Source organism: Artibeus jamaicensis, unplaced genomic scaffold, assembly GCF_021234435.1.
Source record: "Artibeus jamaicensis isolate MK-2021 breed Jamaican fruit bat unplaced genomic scaffold, CSHL_Jam_final scaffold_916, whole genome shotgun sequence".
Lineage (NCBI taxonomy): Eukaryota > Metazoa > Chordata > Mammalia > Chiroptera > Phyllostomidae > Artibeus > Artibeus jamaicensis.
In genome coordinates, this window is record NW_026522059.1 from 46,566,869 (window position 1) to 46,591,355 (window position 24,487).

Genomic DNA, 24,487 nt, shown 5'->3' on the forward strand with positions numbered 1-24,487 from the left:
AATGTACCCATTGCATTTTGATTAGGGTTTACCTGGTACTTACTGATGCTAGCTTTGTGCTGGGTCCTGGCAGTGGAGCATTAATTGGGTCAAGTTCCTGTCCTTGTACCCAAAGGCTAGCGGGGGGAAAGACTGGGTGGATAAAACAAAATACTCTGTGCCACTGTGGTCCATATTAGAAGCAACAAGGTTGTAGATACTTTAGAAAAGCTACCTAAACCCACAGTTTTCTAAACCTACTTCCTGAGACCTGGAACAGGAAATGGTTTTCCATCACCACTCATAGACACACAAAAATATATACACAAATAGACACACACACACACACAAAGACTCAAATAAAGGACACACAAAGATACACAATAGACACACACAAAGACAAACCTACACACAGAGACACACAGATGCATATATCATATATACTGCACCATAAGCCAGGTTCTCCCTGAATCTCAGAAAGGTCATTTTACAAAGCAACCAACATGGAGCCCCTTCCAGATGCTGGTCTGGAGCATCCAAGAAAGTGTAAAGCATGCACTTGAGACAGAAAAAATATAAAACAAAATGAACATTATTTCTAAAGTAGCCCTTGTAAAAGCGGGCGTGTGGTAAATCAGTACAGAACATGCAGACGATCCAAAGGAGTGAAGCTGTCATAGACTGGCATCACCAACAGGGCTCCCCGGAGAAGCTGGGTCTCAGTTTAGATTCTGAAGGATGTGACTAGACAGAGAAGGAGGAAATATGACAGGTGATAGAAACAGCCACTTGAAAATCCCTGATAAAGGAGGAAGGCCAAGGGTTTGGGTATTTCATCAAAGCATGAACACCACGGGGTGGCTACTGCTCAGTTTGTGCAAGGCAGTTTGCCTGTTGAACAAGGTAGAAAGTGACTCCCAACCTGCCAGCTGAAGGCCTGATTTCCTTTTATCTCTACACAGAGATGATGGGCAGCCCTGGAAGAATACTCAGCACACCCCGAACCCAATGGGAAAAACATGCAGAATAATCTTTAAATGGCCCTCTCAAGCCTGGCAAACACTTTGCAGTTGGATCCGTCAACTCATGGCATTTACAGCCCCACTTGGTTGCTGCCACAGAGCACAGGAAAAGTGCAACCGATGCTCTCCTGTCTCTCTTTGAGGGCAAAAATGGAAACAGGGCCCAGCTTGTTGGTAATCTCAAAACCACTTTCTTAAAGAGCACAGGCACTGCCACCTACCCAGGAGACCAGGAAGCTGACTGGCCACCTTTCCTCTGTTGCTGGTCACCAACACCAGGCCTAAGCTGAACTTGGTCTCTTTCTCTGCACAGATGTGGGTCTATCTTTTCTGTAGTTCTCTCTGTTCTCATTTTGCACTCTTATCACTCAGCTGCAATGGTGCACAGAGGGTTGAACAGCCTCCGGTTTATCCAGTCTGTGATATACACCAAGAAGATTGCTCGGCCCCAAGTCCATTTCCATGCCAGTTGCATGGTTTAATCTCCTTGTGCTGGATGCCATACACGGGGTATAAAAGACTTGGTCCCTCTCTTTGGCGTGTCTCTGAAGCACTGCACTATGATAGCCTTTCTTAAGACAGGAATGAAGCTTAGCAGTGAGTCATTACAATGCTGGAAATGTGGGCTCTGTGTGTGGAGTGTATGAATATTTCACCTTCTGGAAAAACAAGTTTCCTCCAGAATTAACACATTCTCTGCCTCATGATAGATCTCTAAGTTTCCTGGGAATTTTCTTTTCTTTTTCTCATTTTTCTTGTTTGAATTTTTTTAAATCTTCACCCGAGGATGCGTTTATCAGTTTTAGAGAGAGACAGGCCTCTAGCAGATTCATCTCCTCCGGCCTCAGAAAAAGATTCTGAACTTTGTGGAGCTCACGTGCCTCACATTCATAGCTCTCATGCTTCCCTTCTCCAGTGGCACAAATAAACCCATCTTAGCAGAAAGATATTAACAGGGCCTAAAAGGCACATTCTGCTGCTGTGGATCCCAGCAAACCTTCGCTGAGTGTGTGGTGTGCCTGGCACGGCACTGAGCCCTTGACACCCATTGCGTGTTTAATTCTCACTACAAACCTCTTTATCACTGTTGTCCAGATGGAGAAGCTGAGTAGCCAAGAGGTTAAGTACTTGTCTAAGGTGGCCGAGCCAGTGCGTGACTCTAGCTGTGGTTCTCAGCCAGGGGAGATTTTGTTGGAGATAATGGCTGGAGACAACATCCAGCGGTGGGAATGGGGGAATGTGTTATTGGCATCTAGTGGGTAAAGGCCTGGGATCCTTCCAGACACCTGGCATCGCACAGGATAGCTCCACAACACAGTTATCCAACTCCAAATCTTAGTAGTGTTGAGGCGGAGGAACCTCATTCTAGCAGTCATGCAGCTCACTGACTTCCATGCAGGAGGACAGCAGTGGTGTTTTCTGGACCAAGTCTCTTAACATGATTATGGGTTCCATGAAAAAGGAAGAAGAAACATATGTTTCAGTCTTTATAATTTGGTCCAGATCCACCTGGACCTTCTTGGAAGCATTTAGATGTCCTGGTTGTCAACATGATGCCCTGGTTAAGTGCCTTCTGCATCCCTCAGGCCACCCAGGATTGTAGTAAGAACAGGTCCTCCCAGGTGGCATCTCCTCCTGTCTGACTCTTTCCTGACTCCAAACCACAGGGGCTATAGGCCTTCTCCCCTGTCCCTATAGCCTGGATCTGTGCACCACTCTCTCATTAGGGTCCTCTTGCTGAACTAACATGCCCTCGAGAGGTCTGTCAAACCACATCTCCAACTTCGTCGTGAATTCCTAATCCTCAGTTGAAGAAGAAGTCTTTAATCCTGCAGCGCTGGGGCTGAAGGTTAAAGTGGGGAAGTGATCACACAAAGGACAGGGGCAGCAGTTAGGACACCTTCACCTGTTTCATACCTGGAATGAACCCTGCTCACACCAGTCCTTTCCAAAGGGAAAGACAGATTCCCTGGAACCAGCTGTACTTGTGTTGCTACTGAATTCATGTGCTACATTGATTTTCCTTTCTTTCTTCTCATATTTGTTCTCCATGGAAGGAAAACTCAATTGGGAAAGTCAAATGAAAATCTATTAAGATAAAAAATGCTCACAACACATAGAGCAATACATACAATAAAAGAGTTTATTATCAAGAGGATGTTAGCCCTCTTGGCAATTTGTTTTTCCTCCCCTTACATCGGAGTGCTACCTTCTTAACAAGTGAAACAGGACTGGACTCCAGAAAGCAAAAGGGAGAAGGAGAAACCATGTGCTTCTTCTCCGTCATAGGGAAAGCACTGTTGTGAACCTAACTTCAGAGAAATTTCTTTTGCAAGAAAATAAACTGTTTTGCACTGTTACCTACTTTCTCCAGAAGTCACACATTTCTATTAGCCTCAATCTTGGCTAAAGGGAAATGTTTGGGGTGTTGAAGAGCACTTGCTGTCTGGAAAGGCAGAAATGCACATTTACCTCAACCCAAGCCATCCTATCTGCAACATGTCTCCTAGTTTTCCTCGGGGACCCTGACTTATGTACTCTACCAGGTCTCTATTGAGTCATATGCCCTGGATTTATGTTGTAAGCAGCAGCATGACGTCACAGAAAGATTTGGAGTTAGCAAGCTTGAGTTAAATCCTATAATTGCCATTTATAGGTAGGATGAGTGAGCAAGTTAGTTGACTCTAAGACTCTCTATTTCCCCTTCTATATAGGAGGATAATAGCAATACCTGTCTGCTCAACATCGCAGGGTGAAGATGAGGAACACATGCAACAAAACTCAAGAAAGAGCTTTGTGAGCTCAAAAGCACAAATCTCATGTCATCCTCTTACTTACCAGCACATAAAGTTCCTGAGCCTAAACACCTTTCCTTTTCCTTTGCAAGTTCTAGAACATGACTGATGGTTCTACCCAGCCTCCAGGACCTCTGCAGGGGCAGCTAGGAGGATAGGTCTCCACTCTAAATGCCCATGTCTTCTATGGCATTGCACGAGGTCAGTACAGGCTGGGAAGGAGAAAGAATCTGTTGCTATCTGTCTCTCTCAGTCTGCTTGTCTCTGTGCCTCTTCCCGCCCCCCTTCCCTTCCAAGCATACTCCTGTCCCAGCAGCTGCTGCTCAGACGTGAGCACAGCATCCACCTGCCCCAGGGTGCACTGTCCCCAGCACAGAGGAAAATCTAGCCAAGGAGCTAGTTGGCCATTGAAATGTTTGGCTGTACAACTGGCTGCTCGAATGAACAGTGAGTGCCTCATCATAGAGACAGAATCTGTTTTGCCACATGGGGAAAGAAGAACGATAGTTATTTTTTTATTATGAGAACACTAGTCTATGCCAAGAAAACTATTCCAATGCAGGAGAATTTTTAAAGCTACATTTCCTTCCCTCCTCATGTCTCTTGTCCTTACTGTGCCCCCCTCTCTCATTGTAGCATGTCTTCTATCAGGATGAGATTGCCAATGCCATTTCATGGCTTGATAGTTATAACAAAAAATTATGTTGATGATTTTTTTAAAAAACAAATTCATCTCAATTTTAAAAGACTTTAGCATCAAATTCATTATACAAGATTTCCACTATTATCAGATCAGTTCCTGAGTCCAGTGACCCCAACCTGTTAGGCACCAGAGACTGGTTTCATGGAAGAAAATTTTCCATGAACTGGGTAGAGAGGGGATGGTTTCAGGCTGATTCAAGTGCATTACATGCAAGCTCACCTCCTGCTGTGGGGCCTAGTTCCAAACAGGCACAAACTAGTACCAGTCCATGGCTCTGGGGACTGGGGACCCCTGCCTTAGTACATCAATAAGGGGTCTGTCACCCTTTCCCATTTTCATCCAAGAAAATCTGTGTGAATTTTAGTGATCATCTGTATGTTCAAAAGACAAAGTAGTATGCACAGAAGCTGCTTCTTTCTCTTATTTTATGTGCAACCCTTTAACAGAAAGCAACTTCTGCAGACAGGGGGCCCTAACTAGACCTGTAACAGCAATGACAGCATCATTGCCTGAGCCTTCAGCGCCCACCCCCACCCACCCATCCTGTGCACTGTTAGTCATGGGGAAACACAGTATTTCTCTTCTCTCCCTTACATGGATGGGGCTCTGGTCACCTAACAGAGATGTTGCAGAGAAAGACAAGCAGCCAGATGCACCTGTTGGGTGGGAAATGTCAGGGCAAGCCAGCTTCCTCTTAATAACCCTCCACGACTGATTGAAAATGTACTTACTGCCACTGAGGTGAGCAGAGGACATTTGTCTTGTTCATGTTCTGCTATTGATCCTTCATTCCTTGGTCTCTCGCCCCATCAAACACCGCTGGATAGTGATAAGGGGAAAGGCCTTTTAAACTTCCCAGTTCACACAATAGCAGTGTCATAAGGTTTCCAACTATCTCCTTCCTTGGGACAGCTGCTGTTTCAGAGGCACGCCCCTTCCCCCACTTGTCCTGCCACGATGGTACCTGGTCAGTGAAAGACACGTGGCTTACCATGCCCCTGTGTGGATGAGGGGACATGAGCCCGAGGTCTGTGGGCCAGCAGGTCTGGAACTGCTCTCTGGGCCCTGCTGTCCTCCATAAGAAAGGAGGGAAAGCATAGGGTTCTGGTTCTTTCTCACGCTGCTCACATCTGTTCTTGGGTTCCTCGAGCATGCAGTTGTCTCTGTCAGACTTGACATCCTTCTCAGCTGTTGACATGGTCTTGTTTTAGGATTGGCTCTGACAAGCACTGGCTGTCCCATTTCATTTCCCACAGCCATCATGGGGACACAGTGCTCCCCACTGCAAGCCTCTTGAGTGTTTTCCTAGTGGTTCCAGCATCAGCCACCCTGCCTCTCCTTTGGACACATGAGGACTGTGAGATCCTTCCAGGTCACCCAAGGTCAAAACAGGTACTTGGTCACCAAAATCAGACCTTCTTCTGCCTAAATATGCCCAACTGCTATTTTATTTACTCTGATATAGCTGCAGTATGTTCCTAATGCCCTTTCAGGCCCCAGTGGGTGAGTGGGGCAAAGACCTGCTTGGTTTTATCTTTGCTCCCATCCACCCATCACCCTTGTTTCTAAAATGTGGACTCAGCATGGAATTAATGCTGTACACTGGTTTGGTGGCTGCCTTTCTTCCCCTTCCAGCCATCCACTGGCCAGAAGAAGCCTATAAAAAAGACACTTACCTGTGTCATAACATCATCCATCTCAAAGTGGCATCTGTCCTGTTCTTTTTCCTGGACTCATAGTGACTGATGAAGTAGAGTAAAAAAAAAAAAAAAACCAGCTTGCTGATAAGAGAAAATCCAACATATTATCTTTACAACACTTCCTTGAAGCTTTTCAACAAACACCACTCCATAAAGTCATTAGTCATTTTCAAGGCAAAAAGGAAACATGGCCATTCATCCCAATGCCATTGAACTTAACGTAATCAAACATTATGATGGGACAGGAGTGATTTAGGGAAAATTCTTATAGTGACAAGATTTTAGACTAGACATTCCAGAATCCTAGAGGCATCAGGGATGTTTCTGTTTTGTAGAAGAGAAAGTTGAAATTCTGCAGTTTTAAACGACTTATCCTTGGTCTTAGGTCTCAGTGAAAGAGTAAGGACCAAAAATCACATATTCATGACTACCAGTAAAGCCAAATATAAGCAGCTACACTCTTTCCAGTGGCAAACTATAGATAAAAGGAAAAGCAAAACAGACAAAAAAGCCAGGTACATACTCAGCATAGCCCACCAGGCAAGAACAGATTCAAACTGAGGAGGTTTGCAGCAGCCTCGATTCTCTAAGCAATTAGACACATCAAAGAAAACACCAGTGTGACATTGGTCCATTTGTTCCACAAATCTCTAATAAATCTGCATCATGTACCAGACCCTATAGTATAAGTCAGGGCAGAATAGTAGGCAAGCATAAAATAATGATCTGGGAACTCAAAAGCACAAATTCCAAGAACAGAATAAGGGAGGAGATCATAAAGTGAGCAAGAAGTTGAATAAAAGAAAGACAGAAACAGATGGGAGAGTCTGGATTCCAAGCAAGATGTTTAGGCAAACCCCACACCACTTAGAAGACTGCATACTGAGTCAACCACCTGCCCCAGGCAGGAAGCTTCTGTGTGTGCTAAGGCAGGAATCTCTCCCAAGAAAGCATCTGTAGAAATGCACAAGGGGCACCACCAGCTAGACTCACCCAGCCCCCTGCGTGCACTCCACCTCCCAGACCTTGGCTCTCACGACACCCATTTTCAACTCCGATGCTTTTCCCTGCAAAAAAAATGCTCATGTGTACTCATTAAGGCAAAGATATCTGGTTTGATAGATGTCCACCTCTTCATTATCGTTCTTTGGATAAAATTCTCCTCTTTCTTTTCTCTCCTTTTCCTGCTCCCTACACTCCTGACTGCTGCGGAGGAAATTGGGGAAATGAGAATAAGAACAATTTTCAACTAGAATGATTCCAGCAAGAACAGGCTTTTTAATTACAAGAAAGCCTTCAAGTGGGGACACAAGCTCCCCACTAAACAAAAATTTTGCTTTAGAGGATGAAGGAAAGAAACGTGTCAAGTGAGCTCTCTGCAAAGTCCTTCTGCTGATGAAGAGTGTAAGGTACCTAATTGGGGTCTGGTATTTTAAATCAATACATCCCAATGTAAATGTTATACCTGGAAGATTTTGAAACTGCGTGTTTTGGAAATTAACATCTGCCTTGTTCCAAAAGGACTTAAGGTGGGGAAAACTGCCATTACCCTGTACTTGCATGTGGCCATTTGCTTTCATTTCATGCCCTTGAGGGTTGAGCCTAGCAAAAGCTTGCTTTGCATATACTTTCAGAGATGTCCCATTTTACATTTTATAGCCCTTAAGAAAGAAAATAGGCACATCTTATAGAATTTGTATGTAACAATTTAACTTTTTTCCCCTCTTTTACTCTTTCATTCATTAGGTAACACTTCAACAATTCTATCCTCCAAGGGAAATTGTCAATTATGAGTGTTCTGTTATTGCTATAACATGTGCCAACACTTCATAGAACCTACTCATATCTTCCTTCCAGTTTCAAATTGATTCTAATAAGAAAACGGAGTGATTCTGCTCAGAGTCCTCAGCCTGAAATTGAAGCCCTCACCATTCTCTTCTCCAAATGCTTTTCCAGCTCCTTCCACACTGCGTGCTCTGATGACATAAGGCTCTTCTTTGGTGCCTTACTTGCCTACTGCCATATTTCTTATCCCTATTTACCTTCCACCTTGGGATGTTGTTCCCCAAATTGTGCTTTGAAATGTCTCTCAGCCTCCACCTCTTTCCATAAACACTTTCCTGGTGTCTACTTTTCTAACAGTCCTCCATTTCATGATTGTGCCATGTTCTCACATCTAAGTGCACAAATCAGATCTATCACTTGACTGTTTGCTCTTCTTCCTATTATTCTCTTATCCCATTCAATGTGCCGTATTATCATGACCAAGACCTCAAAAGGCAAACCTCTCAGGCAGTCATTCTCCAAACATCCATTCATCCAACCAACAAACATTTCCTGGGCACCAAATACATGTAAAGGATTCATTATACTGAAGTAAGTTGCAGAACACCCTAGCCTTCTGATCAACTTTTTGCTTCATTTCTACTTGATCCCAAACTTGTGGCCCTATACCTCAGGCTCTGTGTATATAACTCATCAGCTTATAACTGCAGAGTTGGATTCCACAGTTTTTTGCTGTTTCTCATGAAAACTGCCTGCTTTGGAATTGGCCCCACCCAGCCCAATACCTGAGTCAACGCTTGGATGGCTCTAAACAGGCCAGCTTTCCACCAGCCCTCTATTGCTGCCCTTACAAGCAAAATTCACTTATTTCTACATCCACATATTTCTATTGTCATGCTTACTGAATATGTGCTCAATAAATGGTTGGTTATTTCATCTAAATCACTATAAAAATACAATGTTTTGTGTGGCTTCAACTGAAAACTAAAACTGAAGAAAAAAAGCCTTGAAAGGGGAGGCTGGGATGGGAAAAAAAATACTAATACAAATAAAATTTAAAAAAAAAAAAAAAAGAAAGTAGATTCTACTCACTGTAGATTATATATCACTGTGTTTTTTAGTGTAATTTGTACAGCATATAATCTGCACCTTTCTAATTTGCTTCAATCAGGTTATATGAAAATACTTCCTGGTAGGAATTTTCACTTATTTCTGAGCCACTTTGGCCTAGCAAATGATCAGGCTTGAACCAAGCCAAAGCCATCTCAGAAAATAACTAGGCCTCTTCCATGAGGCCAGTGGGGTACTTCTAAAGTAACTAAGCCTATTCACTTTTCAACTAATATATAGTCAAAAAGTATTGAGATGGATGTAAGGGAAGGAAGAGGTGTCTAGTCCCACTTTCCATCCAATGTCTCAGTTGAGTATATTGTGACACTCTTCGTGACAGGGGTTATTTATGTCACAAGGAAGTTTCCTGTTGAATAAAGTATACTTTTCAAACTTTTTGCTGATGATGGGTTAAATTGGACGTCAAGCAAGCCACAGATGGTACCTGGTGTTTTTGACTGACCAGTCCTTCTCTTTCCCAGGGTCATCGGTCACTGATGGAGGACAGAGATTTGAGTAAGAGGGCACAAAGCGGGAGCAGTGGCCTAGGAAGCCACACCAGCAGCCCAGGCCTGGAGAGCTGTGGGGCCAGAGGAGGTACATCCAGGCTACCCTTGTTTTTTATGGGGAACCAAATGATAACCCTCCATCACTTCACCCAACAATCTTACTACTGCTCCCTTTCACTGAAAATATTCTCTCAGTCTGAGAATAGTAACTGTTACAGCAAGGACCAAGTGAGGTGCCTGGCACAGTGCCTGTCAGAGAATGGCATTTGCTACATGCTCACCTGGCAACAAATATCTCAAAAGAACTAGAGTATCTGCCTTTGGTTTTCTCCTCTTCTGTAACTGTCTTCCAAACCAAATAAGTGATTTCCTTGTGGACTGGATCCCTAACTAGTTCTTACACAGATTCCAGCGTAAACTCACTCACTGCCTCAGCTTTGACTTTGTGTGAAACACCACTTCGCAAAATGAAGAGACTGAGTTCCATTTGTGACATGAAATGTGTATCTTCTGTCATATCCTCTTCTTGAAAGAAAAAATTGTCTCCCCAAATTTTCATTTGGTTCCCTAGATTTTAAAGAAATAACAAATACTTTATCTGAATTACAGCAGCAAGCTAGTATTTTTATTTACTCTTTGTGAAATAGTCCAATGAAAATCTCTTGACTAAGGTCGTATCTTCAAATATGATCATAGGGAGATAGCTGACTGTCACCCACTGGTCTCTGAATGACTGAAATGTCCAAAAGTTGCTGAACAAATAAGGATGAAGAACATGTGAGGTGTGTAAGAAGCATAAGAAAGGAAGCACAGAAATGTCTGTATTTATTCTCTTAAATGAGCTTTGTTAGGTAATGCATAGCAAAAAAAAAACATAGATGCATTTCCCAAACCCAACAGTTAAATGCTTTCTCAAGCATTACAAAAAGGATGAATTCTTTTTCCAGAATTTCTGTGAGTAAACTCTTTTCATAGAAGATCACATTTTAATCTGCGTCTTTCTTAACAATTATATTTTACCTTATACAACGTTTTACAGCGTTCAAAGATACTCCCACAGACCTTCAAGGCTGCTAGCAATCTTACAAGTCAATACATTCAATTACCTGCCTGCTCCTGGAGCCTCCTCTGCAAGTCTGGGTGCTCAGTCTGTCAGCCTCCCGCATGGGGAGTTGGTTTCCTCCCAGGGCAGCTCGTTCCACATCTATGGCTTAGCACCTCAGAGACCACTTACAGGTATTTTACCCTGCAACAGCACACTATAAACAGTATATCTGTAAGAATTGTAAGATAGTATTATTAGTTGATATAAAACACATAAATTTGCACCATTTAAAAAATAATAGTAAAATGCCATCCAAATGTAAGCATTATTCACCAAAGCAAGCATGATTGTGTCCTTTTTTTTAAGACCAGTTTCTTCTTTGTTAAAGATTTTATTTATTTATTTATTTGTTTGTTTGTTTGTTTGTTTATTCATTTATTTATTTATTTATTCAGACAGAGAGGAAGGAAGGGAGAAAGAAAGGGAGAGAAATATCAGTGTGTGGTTGCTTCTCGTGCGCCCCCTACTGGTAACCTGGCCTGCAACCCAGGCATGTGCTGTGACTGAGAATCCAAATGATGATCCTTTGGTTTGCAGGCTGGAGCTTAATCCACTGAGCCACACAAGTCAGGACTCATTGTGTTCCTTAAGGATGAAAAAATGAGGTTTAAACAATGCCTGCTGATGCTCAGAGACCCTCAACAGATGAGTGACAGAGCTCAAACAGAATTCAGATCTTCTGTTTCCTGGGACCTAGTCAACAAAATCTCACTGTCAACCTGCAGGCCTCCAACTCCTTCCTCAGACAATATGCACATCAAATAATGTGTCTGGTTCACGGCCACTGTCTTCTTTTCTCTATTGATACGACTGGAAATTTTGACTGTGAACGAAACCTAGATTTCAACATATTGTCTTTAAGAAAAATGGAATTTAAAAATTGAACAGTCATTTTGATAAAATAAGATAATATACTCAGCCTGGTTCAAAATTTAGTATGTCAGCAGATTTTTTTTCACCACAGAAAATTACCTGAATGCCGTAAAGATGATAACTGATTTGGAAGGGCGTCAGGTCTTTCAAGGTCTTGCCAATTATTGGATTTTCTGGTTCCATTGGTATGTTTTTATCTTAATGACTATCATGGATATATAAGCTGCACTTGGCTTTCTTTTAAGAGCCCAGCTTATAGAACTAGGTACTGACGCTTTAAATACTGCATAGGCACTTTATGTCTACTGCTTCATTGCCTCCTGAAGTCATAAACATCCTTCAAATAAAGCTATAAAAATGAGTTTAAGGCCCTGGCTGGTATAGTTCAGTGGCTTAAGCACAGGCCTGTGAACCAAAGGATCATGGTTCAATTCCCAGTCAGGGCACATGCCTGGGTTGCAGGCCAGTTCCCAGCAGGGGACGCATGAGAACCAACCATACATTGATATTTCTCTCCCTCTTTCCTTCCCTTCCCCTCTAAAGATAAATTTTTTAATCTTTTTTTAAAGAGATTCATTAACATTTTAAAAAATGAAAAAATTAGTTTAACAACATCTGAGATATACTTAGTTTTCTCAATGATGGTTCCAGAAATTTTCTTCCTGAGCACTTTCACTTACCACTAATTAACAAATTATGTTAAACTGGCAGTATTTTAAAAGACAGTACATTATTCTGTGTCTCATATATCAGCAGGTGCTCACATTACTCAGAGTTTTTGAGTAATAGGAAAGTTAATTATAATTGCTAAAATTATTTATCTACAACAATAAAAATGGACCTTAAAAAATACCATTGGGGGATTAGTGTTTGACACATGGATAAAAATAAGCAACAATTTTTTAAAATCTGTTTCATTAAATGCCATAATTGGACACAAAATAGTGAGGTGAAATTTGTTTTTATGATTGTATTCTAAGTGGTAAAATTTTTAATTATACACAGAATTTAATGTTCATTCCTGAAATTTTAATGACTTTTATAGTATTTTTTATTACCATTTAGTCCTTATATAGCCCCTTCCCCCACCCTAAAATTTTTAAGATGCAATTTTTATTTCCTACCTGTAGCTCCTCCTTTCTTCAGATTTTCCTCTCCTCTGACACGAATAATTCTATTTTGATTTTATTTATTTATTTTAATTTTGTGTGTGTGCGTGTGTGGTTTATTGTTGTTCAAGAACAGTTGTCTCCATTTTCACACCATCTCTGCCCCCTGCCCCACCCACCCCCACCTTCCACCCTCCATCCTACCCCCTTTGGCTTTGTCCATGTGGATAATTTGATTTTTTAATTCAATGATAGATCCAAAGCTTAGTCATTTTCTCTTATGCAACATATGTGCCTTAAAAAACACAGCAGAACCCTAGAGATAAAACTAGTGATCTTTTTCCTAATGAGAAAAATGTTTTGAGAATCATTTATGATCTTCCCTTTCTTTCTTCAGGAGTACCTTGCCTGAAATACCTATGGTACTTGTCAAAGTTCCCTGTGTATAGTGTCACAGTCACCAACTCTGTACTTTCCCCAAAAGTAGATCTGCACTTCATTCCCCTCCCGGACTTTAAAACAAGAGGAAGCCCTCTGCCACGCCCGAGGTGGCTGACTTGGCAGCCAGCATCTCTGTGAACCCCAGGGTTTGGTTTCCCAGTTGATTCATCTGGAAATGTGTCAGGGCCCGCAGAACATCATGTTTACAGAACTCAGCTCAAATAGACTGATTTGGGTGAAAAAAAGCTTACAATGGGAAATAATACTTTCTGGTAGAAATTTTACAGGGACATTAACCTTAAGATCTGAAGATATCTTGGGAAAAGGAGTAGTTGTGATAGTAATGACATAATAACAGCAATAGTTAATAACTAACACAAGAGAAATAAAAGAACATTATTTGGACCTACTTATTAAGGCAAGGCCCCTATTTCCTCAGTGAACCTAAAAATACATTGATCCCCAGTTTTTTCCATGTCCCCTTTTTTAAACCTTAAGTGGCTTCACTCTTGTTTTCTGATTACAACAATTACACTCTTTAAAGGAAATCTACCAAAACTGCCCTTAGGAAATAGAAAAAGAGACGTTATAAAATTCTTAATGTAAAAATATACTTCACCTCGTTATTTAAAATAGTGAAAACTGAAAGAACATGGTACAGTGGAAAGCTGACAAGCCTCACAATCAGATCCCCTGCTCAGAATCATACCCACTGTGCAGCATCAGCTCTGGCAGGCATGAGCTATGCAACATCAGGTTCAACTTTAAAGTGAGTATCATAGAAAAAGTATTCAAGATTGTTCAAAAATACCTAGAGCCTAATTTTTTTTATTTTTATTATTGTTCATGTACAGTTGTCTCCATTTTTCCACCACCACTTCCCCTCCACCTCCCACCCTGAATCCTTCCCTCCTTTGGCTTTGTCCATGGATCCTTTATTTAAATGACACTCAAGTATAATGACAGCTATTAATGTTATTACAGATAAAATAGACTTTAATTTGCATGATGTTCTACTAATATGTTATTAGAACATCATCTACTAATACGTTAATAGAACATCATGTGGCTATGACAATCAGACTCATAAAAGATATAAAAAATGAAAAACTGAACATTCTATTAAAGAATGAAAAATCAAAAATAAAATTATTCCGGCTAGGTAAAATAAAGCATAAAAGTAAAGACTAGAAAAATATGCTCAGTCACTAAATTCACTTATTTTGGAAGGTGGGCCTCGAAGTAACTTTCCTTTTCCTAGTCATAGTTTTTTGAAATTGACAGATTTTTTTCATGTTGATTATAGATGTGTATTTTTAAATAGGAGAAAATTTAGGATTTTTTGCATTTGAAGAGGCTCCTCAGCAGGTCAGCATCGTAAAAGTTCATGTTCACTGACTGTTCTTTATGGTGCCAGCCATTGGTCTAAGTGCTTTGCATGGATTACCCCGTGGAATCCTTGTAATTGCACTATGAAGTGTGTATTATTATTCCACTTCACAGAGAAAATAATTGAGGTACAGAAAGGTTAAGAAGATCACAGAGCTTCTAAGTAATAAAAATTACCCAAGATCACACAGCTTCTAAGGTAATAAAAATTACCCAAGATCACACAGCTTCTAAGTAATAAAAATTACCCAAGATCACACAGCTTAAAGCAGTGAAACTGTTACAGTGGGCAGTTAGTTAGTTATTAATGAAAGAGAAAGGAGCCAGACATCTGGTTAATCCTGACTAAGTAGGGAAACCGCAGTTTCACAGTGACCCCTGGGAGCAACTGGCATCACTTCGGACAACATTTTGCACGGTCAACTAGGCAGGAAAGATAGGTTTACAGCTGCCCCAGAGGTAACTGGCACTATTCTGCAGATCAATGGGAGGAGGAAGAAAATGAAAACAGGGGAAATTCCTTTCACTGAGTGCATGCACAGTAGAAGCCAAATGGTAACCACAAAGCGGGAGAGGACTAGCCTGGAAAAACCTGGGAAAAAGATCCAAACGGATAAGAACACTTGAAACCCTGGAAGATCCAGGAAAAGGATGGAATGGGGGAGGGCAGAAGTACAACCGAGGAATAGCCAGGAAAGAGATTAGGTAATTTAAAAGAAAGCCTGCTCTTTTAGGAATCCAGGGAAATATACAGAGGCTTAGCAAGCACCTTGAAGCAGCTGCTACTATAGCCTGCCTGCTCTCTGCCCTCCAAAGGTGTACTATCTCGTTTCACTCTAATAAATTTTGCCACCATTGTTTAAAATCCTCCTACATGTGTGTTCCTTAAATTCCTTTTCTGTGACATTGCAGAAGAATCCTCTTTCCAGACCATGCCGCTGCCTGGATCCCAGTCCTCCTCCAGTAACAAAACCGGGATCAACACCTGCAGTCTCACTTGGTGCTGACCTGCCAAGCCCAGCCCAACCCCATAGTGCCCCCATCTGGCAACCATTGCCCTGTACATGAAGCCCTCCTCACACACCCACAGCCCCTGACTCCAAAGAGTTTGACCTTCCGCTACCACCTGTGATCAAAGCGATATTTTCTGGCTGACAAAGCCCCAAACCGAGAACCAAGGACATGAAACTTTTTACAGCTCCTTCCCTAACCAGCTGAGTACCTGTCCTCTTCAGAGAAGACCTCACCCTTACAAATCTTGTAACACTTAGAATTTTATCTTCTGCCAAATAATAAAAACCTAAACAACCTGGTCCAGTTACTAAACCTGAAGCAATCTTCTTAAATCATTCTAAAATGATAACCTCATTGTCATTTCTAAATGGTGCCACATGCTGGTAGGTAAAAAGAACTTTATAATTTTGTTGAATAGGTTACAAAGAAATAGAATAACTGGTTTTAGAAAAATCTTGTATTTCAATGGTACTATACGTCAGTCTCAAAATGAAGATCATAATTTCATCTTATCCCCATAGTAGAAAAGAAATAAAAAGTAAACAAGAGCAGTTTCTATAATTGGGTAGATTTCCCCCTTTCAGTCTTATTATTGTAAGAATGTAACAAGACATTGACAAGAATTTTATAACTTTAAAAATCATATTTTATAATCATACTTTCTTCATTATAGGGCCAGAGCAATTGTAGTTTGTTAGGATGACCTTTCTCTACATATGTTGTTACCATATACCATTTGTTAAATAAATAAATCCTGTCTCAAAAAAACACAACTTTCTTTTAATTCCTCTGTACCAATATTTACAATAATAACTATACAGGGCTAACTATACAGTCTCTAGTTTATAACAGTCTATTCAGAGGAATCACTGAATAACTTAATTCGGAATTGCAGTATAACAAAGAACATATTTGGTCTTTTCCCCTGGTTGTGGGCACAGAATGTCAAAAAAACTTTGGAATTTCCCAAGTGATAGCCATGTCTTATGCTAATGAGGTGAGTCCTGGTGGGCCCCTGGATGCTTCAGGATGGGGACTGGTCACCAGAGAGACCAAGCACATGATTAGAGAGTTGAACTTATAGACCTGGACCTCCAAGAAAAGGAGCTGGGGATTAAGTTCAATAACATGGCCAATGATTTAATCAATCAATTGTGCCTATGTGCTAAAATGCCAAGAAAAATTCTGTGGAATAGAAGTGTAAAGAGTGGTTTTAAAATACTGATATGTGTTACAGAGCTAAAAAATATATTATTGTTAGGATATAGAATGACCAGGCCAGCATGCATGACACCAGAGGCACAGAATGGCTACACGGTGCAACCTTCCTTACAAAAGCCAAGAGATGCAGCTGCAAATTTTGTTCCAAGGAGGGAGCTGGCCCTTGGGAGGTGCTACACAGTGGCCCCACCTCTCCTACATTCACAACTCTTGGAAGTGCTTTTTGAAAAGTGCAAAAAAAACAACCATCTGAATTCCCTATAATAGAGACTCAGGCAAGTAAATTATGAGACATCCACATACAGAAGACTATGTAGCCATTATAAATAATGATGTAGAAGTGTAATCCTGAGGAAAGCTATTCAGTCGGCATCCATGAACTGGAAAATTTAGTGATGGAACAGCACAACTGTTTCTCCTAGGGGCAGGGATTCCCTGACTACGTTCACAGTCTCATCCTTCCTTGCTTCCTGCACCTTTCTTCAGGCAACTATGTAAGCAACCTCTCTAGCCCCTAAAAATATCCTGATAGTCTTTTCCATGTCTTCTTCTCTCTGCTAGAAGAATAAAATAAGGAATAAAGGAAGGGAGGGTAGAAAGAAGAACATGGTCTTTTGTTTCATCTTGCTTTCTAAGGTTTCACTAGGTAACCTGATACCTCAGTGGGCTCCTAGCTGAAGATCTCCAGCCATTTGGGATGTTCACCCCTCCAGCCATGATACTTAGGTCTTAAAGGAGATATTGAGGCAAATGAGAAACTCATTTATTCAGCAAACAGACGTCAGGCACCTGCAAGTGCCAGGCACATGAAGACAGCAAAGAAAAAAGAGAGAAAAAGGTGATTCAGCCCTCAAGTGAGCAAGATGATGGCAGACTGGAGCCCAGGCACTTGGAGCCTGGAGAAAAAGAAGCAAACACTGAAGAAGGAAGAAAATCTTCATCCAGGAGGTTCTGGGCTCCTAAAAACTGAACAGGAACGTGCCATGCAGGAAAAAAAGGGTGACAGGAAATTCCAGGAATGAAAAATGAATATAAAACAGTAGAGCTCAGCCTGCCTTGGAAACAGAAGTTCACTGTAACTGGGATGTAACAGGCGGTAGATGTCTTCTTCACAGAACTCGTTATTTCTGAATCACTGGCTTAGCTGTCCATTTATCCCTCCAGACTGCAAGCTCCCTGAGAGTGTCTTATCCGTCTTTATTTTCTCTTGGCCTGGCACGCATTAGGCGCACCATAAGTATTTGTTTAATCAAACTCAGGTAAGAGGTAACTGGGGTCAACTGCAGAGGACTCAATGGCATGCCAAGTTTGAACTTCATCCCATACACAACTAAGGTGTATGGGAACTCCAGTGAAGACTTCCAGCAACAGGATAAAGGAACCGCACCTGTTTTGGGGGGAGAGAGACAATTTGGTGACTCCATGCATAAGAGATTGGAAGCAGAAGAGAAGGCAAAGATTCAACTATTTAATAGATTTAGGATATTTATGCAACAGCATTACTAGGGTTTGGTAAGTCAGTGAGTACAAAGAAGTTGTAGTCAAAGCCAACTACAAAAAAAAATGGGTGACTGGTAAGCATCCACCATGACTGGGAACAGAAAAGCCAGTTAAGTTTAAAGCTGAGTGGGGAAAAAACCCTGACATTTTGGACCATTTAACTTTGATGTCTAAAAATCTCCCAGATTAATCAGTTCGTAGGCAACTGGAAAACTTGGTCTGAAACCTTGGAGAAAATGGAATTGATACAGATTTAGTAGATATCCTAATAGAACTCAAAAAGACGACCAAGGATATGGCTCGCAATAACCCTCAGGAAGGGTTAGTCAAAGTAGGGTAGCTTTCAGAGGGGATGGGGAGGAGAGGGCATTGGCAACCTGAGCAGAAGCCATTTCAGAATTATTGTGGATTATTGTAACCACTTACCAAGTGAATGAGACTTGAGGAACTAGAGACCATCATGAAGAAATTTCCAATAACTCCATGCTGCAGGACGTAGATGCTGACAGTCTACCACACTGAGCACCATGCTCCCTTCCTTCCTGTCCCCAACCCTCTGCCTGCTGCTTCTCATCTTCTACAAGCCCAGACTTTGAAGCAGAATCACAAAGAAATTATTGCAACTCCCCAGTACTGTAGTACAAAAGAAAGTCACATCTCTCAGAAAGCACAGTAAAAGGGGAAAATGCATCAGCTGTATCCTTCATCCAGGCACTTTTATTTGGCTGTTCCAATATCTGTCATCCTGAACTAAAATAACTTAAAACAAACTCATTCCAAGGAACATTTCTTCTTGCACATTTCGCTGGTACATTGAGAGAATAGATCCTTCAGGCCCAAATAAGATAAACCACTTCTGACAAAGTAGCAATTTGAAGATGAATTAGCAGACCTACCATCCATATTTCACGACTGTGTATCTGTGTATTCCATCACTTTGTTCTTTAGTATGACAGACAATAATAGCAGTGTTTTGAAAAGTACATCTCACCACATTTCCAAAATTATAAATATCCATTTATTACAAGTAATAGTAAGATTCTATGATAAGTTTAGCACAGAGTCATTGTGCTAATTTAAATACAAAGTTCCTTTTAACATATTAGGTAATAATTCCTAAAACTAATATTTTTAACTCTGTTATTGTCAAAGTAGCATCATAATTTAATTGCAATAGTTTGGAAAAAAGAAAAAGAACTATGTTATTTCAGAAAAGAATGAAGTCTGTCTGAGTAATAATACTGTCATACTTTGAAACCCAAAGCAATGCATTGCTGTCTTTATCAAAAAAATTAAATGCCACCTTATTTCAAAAATTATTCAGAACTTATTGAAAAACAACAAAGTAAATGAAAATGGCTTTTCTTTTATAAAATGAATTTATGTGGTAGGTTTCTTCAAGAGAAGGATTAAAGCCCTTCAAATTGTGTTATTTTCACTGACATATGTATTTATATTTCACACCTACTTTTAAAATAAGCCTATATTCATGATGTTGAGTAGAAGAAAAGGGGAAAAACATGCACGAGTGTGTTTTTCTTATTAATCAGATTTTAACATTAAAATCATATTGTATTTCTGGTTGAAAAACAGCTCCAGAAGAAAAAAAACAACAACAAAAGAAAACAGAAAACTTAGCACTATTTTTATTGAGTCCAGGACATAACATTTGAAAACCAGCCCTTATTCTTACCCACTCCTAATGCCAAAATCAAGAGCAGACGAACTAATTATTTCCCACAAGAGCAAGCTTCTTAAAGAAAATAATTACCTAAAAAGATGTCAGTGACTCCCAGCCAAGATGGAGGCATAGATAGATACACTGTGCCTCCTTGCACAAGTAAAAGAAGGACAACAACAATTTAAAAACAAAAAAAAAACAGAACTGACAGAAAGTTGAATTGTACAGAAGTCTGACAACCAAGGCGTTAAAGAACATACATTCATCCAGACTGGTAGGAGGGGCGGGGATGAGCAGCCTGGTGGAGAGGATGTGCAGCAAGGTGGTGGCTGGCGGACCAGGCAAGGTGGCAGCTGACAGAACTGGCAGTCCTATATTTGCATGCAGGTAAACAGGAGGAACAACTGGGGAGCGAGAGAGACCACACAACCCAGGGTTCCAGTACCAGGAAATAAAGCCTCAAATCTCTAACAGAAAAACTTGTGGGGGTTGAGGTGGTGGAAGAAACTCTCAGCCTCACGGGAGAGTGACACCACAGGGTCCTAGAATATACACAAAACCACCCACCGAGGTCCCAATCAGCACCAGAAGGGCCCAATTTGCTTGTGGGTAGCAAGGGAAGTGACTGAAAGTGCACAGAGAGCTGAACAAGCAGCATTGTTCCCTCTAGGATCCCTCTCTCACAGACAGTGCCACAATGCAGTGACATGGGTTGCCCAGCCCTGATTAATACCTAAGCCTGCACCCCTTACTGTGTAACAAATACACCAAGACCCCCAAAAATGGCACAAAGGAAGGAACAGATCAAAGCTCCAGAAAAAAATACAACGAATTGATGAAGAGATAGCCAGTCTATCAGATGCACAGTTCAAAACACTGGTAATCAGGATGGTCATAGAAATGGTTGAGTATGATCACAAAATGGAGGAAACAGTGAAGGCTATGAAAAGTGAAACAAAGAAAAATGTACAGGGAACCAACAGTGAAGGGAAGGAAACTATGACTCAAATCAACACTTTGGACCAGAAAGAAGAAATAAACATTCAATCAGAAGAGGATGAAGAAACAAGAATTCAAAAAAATGAGGAGAGGCTTAGGAACCTCCAGAACATCTTTAAATGTTCCAACATCTGAATCACAGGGGTACCAGCAGGAGAAGAGGAAGGGCAGGAAATTGAAAACTTACTTGAAAAAATAATGAAGGAGAATGTCCCCAGTCTGGCACAGGAAGTAGACTTCCAGGAAGTCCAGGAAGCTCAAAGAGTCCCAAACAAGGTGGACCCAAGGAAGAACACACCAAGACACGTCATAATTACATTACCCAAGATGAAAGATAAGGAGGGAATCTTAAGAGCAGCAAGAGATAAGGGGACAGTCACCTACAAAGGAGTTCCCATCAGACTGTCAGCTGATTTCTCAAAAGAAACCTTACAGGCAAGAAGGGGCTGGGAAGAAGTATTCAAAGTGATGAAAGACAAGGACTTACATCCAAGATTACTGTATCCAGCAAAGCTATCATTTAGAGTAGAAGGGCAGATAAAGTGCTTCCCAGATAATGTAAAGGTACAGGGAATAAGTAGCATAAATGGTAGGTAGAAAATAGATAAGAAGTTAAGAATAGTATAGGAAATGTAGTAGCCAAAAAATGTATAGTACAACCCATGGACATGAACTAAGGGGGGGGGGGGAATGTGGGCAGACAGAGGGTGTGCAAGTTGGAAGGGAATAAAAGGAGAGAAATGGGACTACTTTATTAGAATAATCAATAAAATATATTTAAATTTTTTAAAAAAATAAAAGACGTGTATGCTCTTCAACAGTGAGTGATCCCAATCATTTCCAGAGTGAAAAGGGCCTCGGCATCTTTGTAGCTGCTGTTCCTCTGTCTGAATGCTTCCCTCTGGTCCCACCCACTGCTGGGTCTTTCCCATGCATTGCAATGAGACCCACCTCCTCAGATAGGCCTTCCCAAAGTGCTTTACCTAAAATGAGTCTGAAACAAGATTCTTCTCTCTCTCCCAGAACCCTGTTTGTTGTCCCTGTTACTCTAATAGTCATCTGTTATTTTGTTATTCCACTGTTTCCTTGCATATTGCCTCTTCCTCAATAAATTGTTGAGTTGGGCCAGGACCATTTGTTGTTAAGTACCCACAGGGCCTGGAACACAGTGGACAAGCATTCAATACAGTTTTGGGCTCTAATAAAGGTTGCAGTCACTCCAGAAAAGAACATCTTCATGCCTTTTTCCAAGAAAATAGGTCTTCAGTGCTCAGTTTCAAACCTGCTTGTCCACATGCCCACACCGTGTTCACTTTATGTAGGCAGAACACACTCAGCAGACAGTATTTCTCTAGTCTGGTCTCTCTTACTCTTTTTAGAAGGATGCCCAATCCCATTATTCTTAACCTTTTGACTTTATCTAAACCTAATCACATCCCCAAAGCCCCTAATATTGGGCATTCGAGTTTTAATCTCTGTTTCATCTGCAAAGGTCTCACATAAAGTAACCAGTGTTTGGAACGGGAGAGGAAGTCACTGCCGAGAAGAGAGGTGGAACCCCAACTCTGTCTGCAGCAAATCCCCACCATGCCACTGGGAATGAAAGAGGGCTCCTCAGAGAATGGGCTTCCACTCTAGAGGCTTCTGTTTCATCCCAGCCCATAGCAGCTTCATCAACCCCTCCCAGCCAGTACCACGCCCAGCCTTTCATGTTTCCAAGTCTCAAGAACTTTGGAACCAATACCAGTTTATAGAGAATAACAGTGCCTTTAGCACTCTGCAAGTGGATTATCATTCCTTCCACATGCACGTTTCGATGTCAGCAGGGAACAAAGCAAGGCACCTTCATCTGAGCCTCACAGAGGTCAGATCTTTGGAACCCTTGTTCTTTTGGGATAGGTCCCATCCCCAGCACCCACTGACAAACCATTTTTTCCAATGAAATTTTGTTCTATTTCAGGTGTTTTACACTTTTGATGAAAAATTTCTTAAAAAAAAAGACAAAATTGAACCACAAATTCAATTGAGTAGTGTCATCCTTCCCCTCCAGGAAAAAGAAAAATTAGCCAAACAAGGTAGTAAAAGAACAGCACTTCTGAACTCTAGCTTCACATGGAAAGTAACACAAGTACTAAAACTGACAACAATAGCATCCCTGTAGTTTGACAAGGGTGTGTAGGAGAGGTGGTGAGCAACGCTAAAAATCTCCAGGTATTTGCAGAATTTCTGAGCTAAAGTTAACAGCTAAAATTATCACTAAAAATACAAAGTATTTTTAATCCCCCACATCAATTAACAATGTACCTATTCCAAATCTACTGCTTTTCTGATGACTACTTCTTTGGAAATTTTTTAAGTTACTTGAGATTTCCACCATGAATATATTATTTCAGGAATTGTGGTTGTTTGGGGGTTTGTTTTTATTTTTTAACTACAAGAAATACATATATTTTAGAGAGGGACAGAGAGGAAAGGAGGGAGAAAGAAAGGAAGAGAAACGTGTATATGAGAGAGAAACAACAATCTGTTGGCTCTCATCCATGCCCTGATGGGGCACCCAACCTGCAACCTAGGCATGTGCCCTGACCAGGAATCAAGTTAGTGACGTTTCACTTTGCTGGACAACACCCAACCCACTGAGCCACACTGGTCAGGGTCGAGATATGTTTTTAGGACTGTTGCTACCAGCTACTGCCAAAATCTGGTTGAAGTTCCCCATTTTATATTCTAAACAAATAGATACATGTTGGTCATTTTATTTATTATCTACCTATTGATCCACTTCTGTGGACCAGATTTCAAAGTACCTTAATAAAAAGTAATACAAGCAAAATATGGTTGTTTGAATCATGAGGAACTCCCCCTACAGCATAGCTCAAAAATATTTGCTTTACATCTCTAAAATGTAGCTGGTTTGGGGCCACAACTCTTTTACAGTAGTCCTTTTCCATAAATTAATAAACAAAAATAATAAGATTACAAAAATACAAGCAATTTCAGGAAATTTTTAATCACTTTATTACATGGCAGGGATAGTAAAGAAAAAGAGGAAGGAATTCTGGCTGAAGAAATTAGAACGAGGATGTGGTGCACTGAACGTGTGTGCCCCACTCCCCAACTTTTATGTTGAAGCCCTAACCCTCTTTGGGAGGTAATTAGGTTTAGAAGGGGTCATGAGGGTTTTAAAAATAATGGGACTAGTGTCCTTAAAAGAAGAGGGAAGGAGACCACAGCTCACTCTATCCTCCAGTCCACAAACAAGCATATAGCAGGCATATAGAGAGAAGCATACAGGATATGCTCATGTGAGCATATAGCAAGATTGCAGCCTCTGCAAGGCAAAAAAAGAGAGCTTGTACCAAATACTGAATCTTCCCACACCTTGACCTAGGACTTCCCAGCCTCCAGAACTGTGAGTAATAAATGTCTATTATTTAAGTCCCCCAGTCTATGGTATTTTGTTACAGCAAAAGGAGCTAAGACAGGGTGCCTGCTGGGAGAGCAATATTGGTGTTTCAAAGAAATGTAAAAGGCCCTTGGAAAAGCAACACA